The sequence below is a fragment of the Crocuta crocuta genome, unplaced genomic scaffold (assembly GCF_008692635.1).
Source record: "Crocuta crocuta isolate KB4526 unplaced genomic scaffold, BGI_CrCroc_1.0 scaffold343, whole genome shotgun sequence".
NCBI lineage: Eukaryota > Metazoa > Chordata > Mammalia > Carnivora > Hyaenidae > Crocuta > Crocuta crocuta.
This window is the reverse complement of record NW_027532679.1, coordinates 3397498-3402862: the sequence shown is the minus strand read 5'-3', so window position 1 is coordinate 3402862 and position 5365 is coordinate 3397498. Positions and strand designations below refer to the sequence as shown.

At 40.7% G+C, this 5365-nt stretch overlaps 1 non-coding gene across 1 annotated transcript; it reads right to left on the bottom strand.

Annotated features, from left to right (window-relative positions):
* Nucleotides 1-2698: 2698 nt before the first annotated feature.
* Nucleotides 2699-2805, bottom strand: LOC144245419 (U6 spliceosomal RNA). Its single transcript, XR_013339257.1, has one exon. It is a non-coding gene; the product is annotated as a U6 spliceosomal RNA (small nuclear RNA).
* Nucleotides 2806-5365: the final 2560 nt, after the last annotated feature.

Sequence of the window (5365 nt, the reverse complement as noted above, 5' to 3'; positions counted from 1 at the left end):
TTGAAACTAATCAAATATAAATGTATATGAATTCAAGAGATTATGACATATATTCTAAAAATAGTAACTGGTCACCTTCTGAGGAAACAATGATCCAATTGTCATCTTGAAAACTGGGTAAATAAAAGGAAATCAAACCTTATCCTAGCTAACATATATGAATTGTAGTACTGTGTTACAAAGTAGGAGATGAAGGGACATGTCTCTTTATAAAAAGCATCCCAGGTGATAATTAAAGGGACATACAAAATTAAAATATTCCTACTTTTCAACTTCCAATGAATTAATGGATGTAGACATTGAATGTCTGTCTGCTAGAACTAATATTAAAGAACAACATAAACCAGACACAAAATATAATACTACCTTAACCTTGTTAAAGGCATCAGACCTGTGTCAGGTCAAGCCTCTAGATTCAGTTCCCAATTTTCAGGAAATACAGAAGATAGAGAAACACATTGAACTGTTCCATGAATGAGCAGTCAGCAACTCTGACTGTAGAAAACTTGACAACCTAAATGACCCAAATTTGTTATCAGATAAACTATAAGGAAAAGAAAGAGGTGGAGGGAGGAAACCATAAATTAAAAGAGACCTAAAAAACATATTAAGTTAAAAAAAACATGGGAAAAACTAAACTATCAGGTTTAGGGATGCTCAGTTGAATGATAAAGCCATAAATAAATGCAAAGAAGTGATTATTATAAAAGTCACAATGGAGATTACTTCTGGAGGTGGAAAAGGATTGTGTTGGGATGAAGCATGTGGAGGGGTTATAATAGGGGTGGGTGGCTGGCAATTCTATTTCTTGATTTTGATGGTAGTTATGAGTGTTCACTGTATAATAATTCACTAAGCCACACATTTGTTTGGTTTGGTTTTCTGTGTCTGTGTTTAATTTTATAATAAAAATATTTTTTTAAAAAAAGAATTAACTGTAGTGGTTATTTGTATTCCTTCTCTCTGGGTTAAATATTTGGCCATGATGAATTAAGAAGCTCTCCCCAAAGCAAGGGCTCCTTTGATTTCTGAAGGAAATAGGACATAATAACTAGTGTCCAGCTATGATCATTGAATTAAGCACTTAGGAGAGCTCATTAAGCTCTTGTTGCAAGAAATCAGTGAATCAGTGAGTCAACAAATAATGCAAACAACTTCATACTCAAAGTTCCTCTGCAGACTTCTACTAGATGGCTCTCCCTGGCTAGAAAAATCCTCAGCAGCTCTTTATTACCTGTAGGAAATGCTTATGCTCCCCAGCTTCACATTCCAGCCTCTTTTCCAGAAACCAGTCTTAACCAACCTTTCCAATCTTAGCACAGCTAGTTTCTCAAATGCTATACTCCCACCAAACAGGTCTACTTTTAGAATTCCATCTCCTATCTTTTCTCATTTCCCCTGCCCCCATGCCTTCTCTGGTAGCTTTTCCCTTTCCTTCTACTGACTTAAACTCTACTCATCATTTAAGGCCTGGCTCTATTCTCATATCTTCTCTAATAACAGTCCTCATTACTCTTTCCCCACTGTGCTTCCTCTTTCTTTCAAACCTCAACGTCTGTTCTCACTCTTGGACACTTAGCCCTTTCTTGCACTGGTATTATTGTGAGAGGATGTTTTATCTTTTCAATTTGTTTTGAACCTGCAAATACACTCTATATTTTCTGGAACTATAACTGACACTTTTTAAAATTATTACACAAAACCTGCCACCACATTTTGTGCATCTCCATCAGTATATGTCAATTAACTGTTAAAGTGGGTGGGCAGAGAAGGAATGGGTGGATAGGCAAAAGAACAGATCAAATTATCATATATAATTTGAGAGGATTCAGTGGGTACTGACAGACACAAGACACATAGATTTATATACTCAATAGGAGTAGAATTACGGGGATCTATGTGACTGCAAAGGGCCTCTGGTCAACTACAGGCAGTTATAGATGTTGAGTACTTGGAGGCTGAGATGCTAAAATGTTAAAAGGAAACACTGAGTATATGGAAGAAACTAATAATAAACTTTCTTTCACTCACGGCTTTTTCCACATCTAGACCTACCTGGGGCAAGTCATGCACCTCAATACTGAAACTTGAATCAAAAATGTTAAGAGTCCCACTCTATACACTCTACAAAATTGCTTATGGGAAGTTTGGGGATGAACAGGACTATGAATTGAGTTTGATGAGAGCTCCGTGTGGCCTAAAATCTAGGTATGAATGATTACATGAAAAATTAGAGTCCCAATCCTTCATTTATGAGGTTGACTTCTGCATAAAGATGAAAGGTAAGGTCCCTGAAATGTGTCAACTGACCCAGGGAACTCTGAGCTGAAAGAAATCCTTGTCCTAGTCAGAACACCAGGTCAGCCGAGTAGCATAATATCTGGGGCCTGCTCCTTCTGCTTCCCTTCCTCCAGCTAACCACAGGCTTATCCTCCTTTTGAAGGAAAGGCTCCTGGGAGAAATCTGCAGACAGATTGGAAGGGATAAATGAATTGGAGTCTGTGAGCTAAGATATAAGCAAATATAAATAAACAGAATTAGAGGTGGAAAGAATGGAAACCTCCAGAGCCAACAAACTTCTTTCCCCTCATGCTTTGGCATTTTCCCTTCAAGAAAACCAGGAAAGAAGAGAAAGAGTTCCACCATGGATTGAATGCTTCCTGTATAATGAGAACTGTTCTAGCTGCTTTCAAACATGTAATTTTATTTAATCCTCCCCCTCAACTTGTGTGTCATCCTTGCACAGGGCCCATGCCAATCTCTGTATCATTCCAACATTAGTATATGTGCTGCTGAAGTGAGCACCCCCTCACTTGCAAGGAAAGAGTTACCTTCCATGTTTTACTGAAGATGCAAACCCAGATTTAAAGAGACTGAGAGACTTGGCCAAGTCCACACACTTAGAAAGTATAAAAACCAGGATTCAAACTAATGTTTATTTTCCTCCAGAGCCCTGTCCACTATACCTTTAGTGGAAACAGAATTATATCATGTTTTCACCATCATCTCCATTTCACAAATGAAGAAACTAAGGCAGCAAGGAGAAGCAACTTGCTCAGGTCACATGGTCAACTTCTAAGAGGTTCTCAGCTATAGCCCACACCTTCTGACTTCCAAATAGGAGCTCTCATTATTTGTATCCTCCAAGGTCCTACAATGCACATTCAAATGGGGGCATTAGTGAGGAGCTTAATGAAGGGTCTGTTAAATGCAAGGGCACATTTAAAAGAAGCCAACAAAGGATGGTGAAGATATCCAAGTGTAGAAGCTATAAAAGGCACCCCTGTGCCTGAAGGGATGAGGCCAGCGTCCTGAACTTACTCTGAACTTTGGTAAAGAAAGTCACTGTCAGCCTTCAGCCTGGCAGGGAGAGAATCTAGGCCATAATACTTACCCTCTCTCTCTCTCTCTCTCTTCCAGCCTACCTATGTCCTACTAGTGCCTCCCATAACCTGTACTCTACTGAATGCCAGAAGTTGAGGGGTTTTCAAGGCACCTTCCAAAGCTCAGAGCTGGACAAGAAAGGGAGAAGAATGGATTGGGAGAGGCAAATGAAGACTTCTGAGTGCTCTACTACTTGAGGATACTTCTCTGAACCTCAGTCCTTGGGAAGAGTCCTGCCTCTGAAGGTCAAGGACAGCAAAAACAATAATAAGTCTCCCATAACACTCAATGTGGGGCCATGAAGGCATGACACAGGGAAATACAGTGCAGCTCACAGCACAGAGCTGAATTTGTCACTACCCACTGCATGAGTATTATCTTAGTGTGGTCAACTTATCTGTGATACAAAGGGGAAAGAAACCTTGTTCCAATCCCCTCAGGATCAAAGGCATTGCTTTGGGACTTTTCTGCTTTGGTCCAAAGATCACTACTGGTGTACAAGCAGAGTTGCTGGTGTTTCAGTTGAGCTTTTGTGGGTATTTGAGAATTAAAAACAGAAGTCAGGGCGTGGCAGGGGGGAGGAAGGGGATGCATGTGTGCAAGAGTATGTTTGCTATTTACCAGTCCTTGGAAATCAGTGCCACTTTTCAAATAAAGACAATCCCTAAGTGAAGGTGGCTCAGGCATCTTGCTAAGGCATATCCCTGCTATCTATGCCCTCAGCATAGGCATCCTTGCTTCGGTCCTACATCTCTCCCCCAGGGCAGAGACGTCCCAATAGGCTTCTCCAGCCCACCTCAGCTTTCCATCCCTGTCTGAAGTTTCAACTTCAACTTCCACTGAGTCCCCATCCTTTCCCTGATTTGGTCATATTTCCTATTTAGTTTAAATCAACAGTCTGATTTTATCAACAATAATGCTTTATGGAGGTTTATTTCTTCAAACAGACTGTGCTCCTCTTTGCTATAAAGTTAATTTTATGTTCTTTGTTCACTTTCCTAATCTGCAAATTACATCCTCCTGTTCCCTGATTACTTAGTATTGGAAAAACAGCCCCTCTTTGCTTCCAGTTTGAATATTCTCTACCTTATCTTGATGACCCTAATCTTTCTCCCCTGACTGGCCTCTCAAGGCAGCCGTGAGTAACAGGCAGGGTGCAGCCTGGTGGCCAGCACAGACCCTGTGTGGCTGAGTGGGCCAGGGCTGCATGCCTTGCTCCTCTGCAGGCCTTTTTTCCCCCCACAATCATTTTTTTCTCAAACGAAGTGTGGGAAGAGAGTCAGTTGCAGCAGGAAGGATTAGAAATTCTGGGATCTACTCCATGCTCTCAGAAAGTCCTAGTGGGAAGACGGAGAACTTCCGACACTCAGAGAAACAAGGACAAACGCTTCGGAGGCTGACACTGGGCTGATACCACATGAAAAATGACCTGACTCTTTTGTTGGAAGCGCCTGGAGGGGGAGGGGCTGCAAAAGGAAGAGAGATCACTGGGAATGGTGAAGGGAAAAATAGAATCAGTTCTTACATGATCTGGATTTTTAAAGAGGATGGGGGAAGAAATGACCCTGATGTCAGAAACGTCAAAGAGAATTAGGCATGTTCTGCATAGAGGGAAGGGAGGAAGGGAAATGAGGAAGGAGGGCAACACTGACAAAAAATTAAAAAGACGGAGTTGGAAGAAAACTTAGCAGTTTTATGCTTTATGGAGGAGAACACTGAGGTCCCAAGATCAGACCCTAAGTCCCAATAATAGCAATAGAGTCATAGCATTGATGATAATAATGACAAGGGATATTTGTTTACTGTCATTTACCATACCAATCCACCATCTTACTGTTGCTTACCATATGCCATGTTCATTTCAATTTCTGGGTCTCTATCTTCTCAAAACCGTAAAAGCTAGTATTTTTTGCATGTTGTGTACTGGACACTGTTTAAATGATTTACATGTCTTATTGCATTCAATCTTTCAAAAACAATT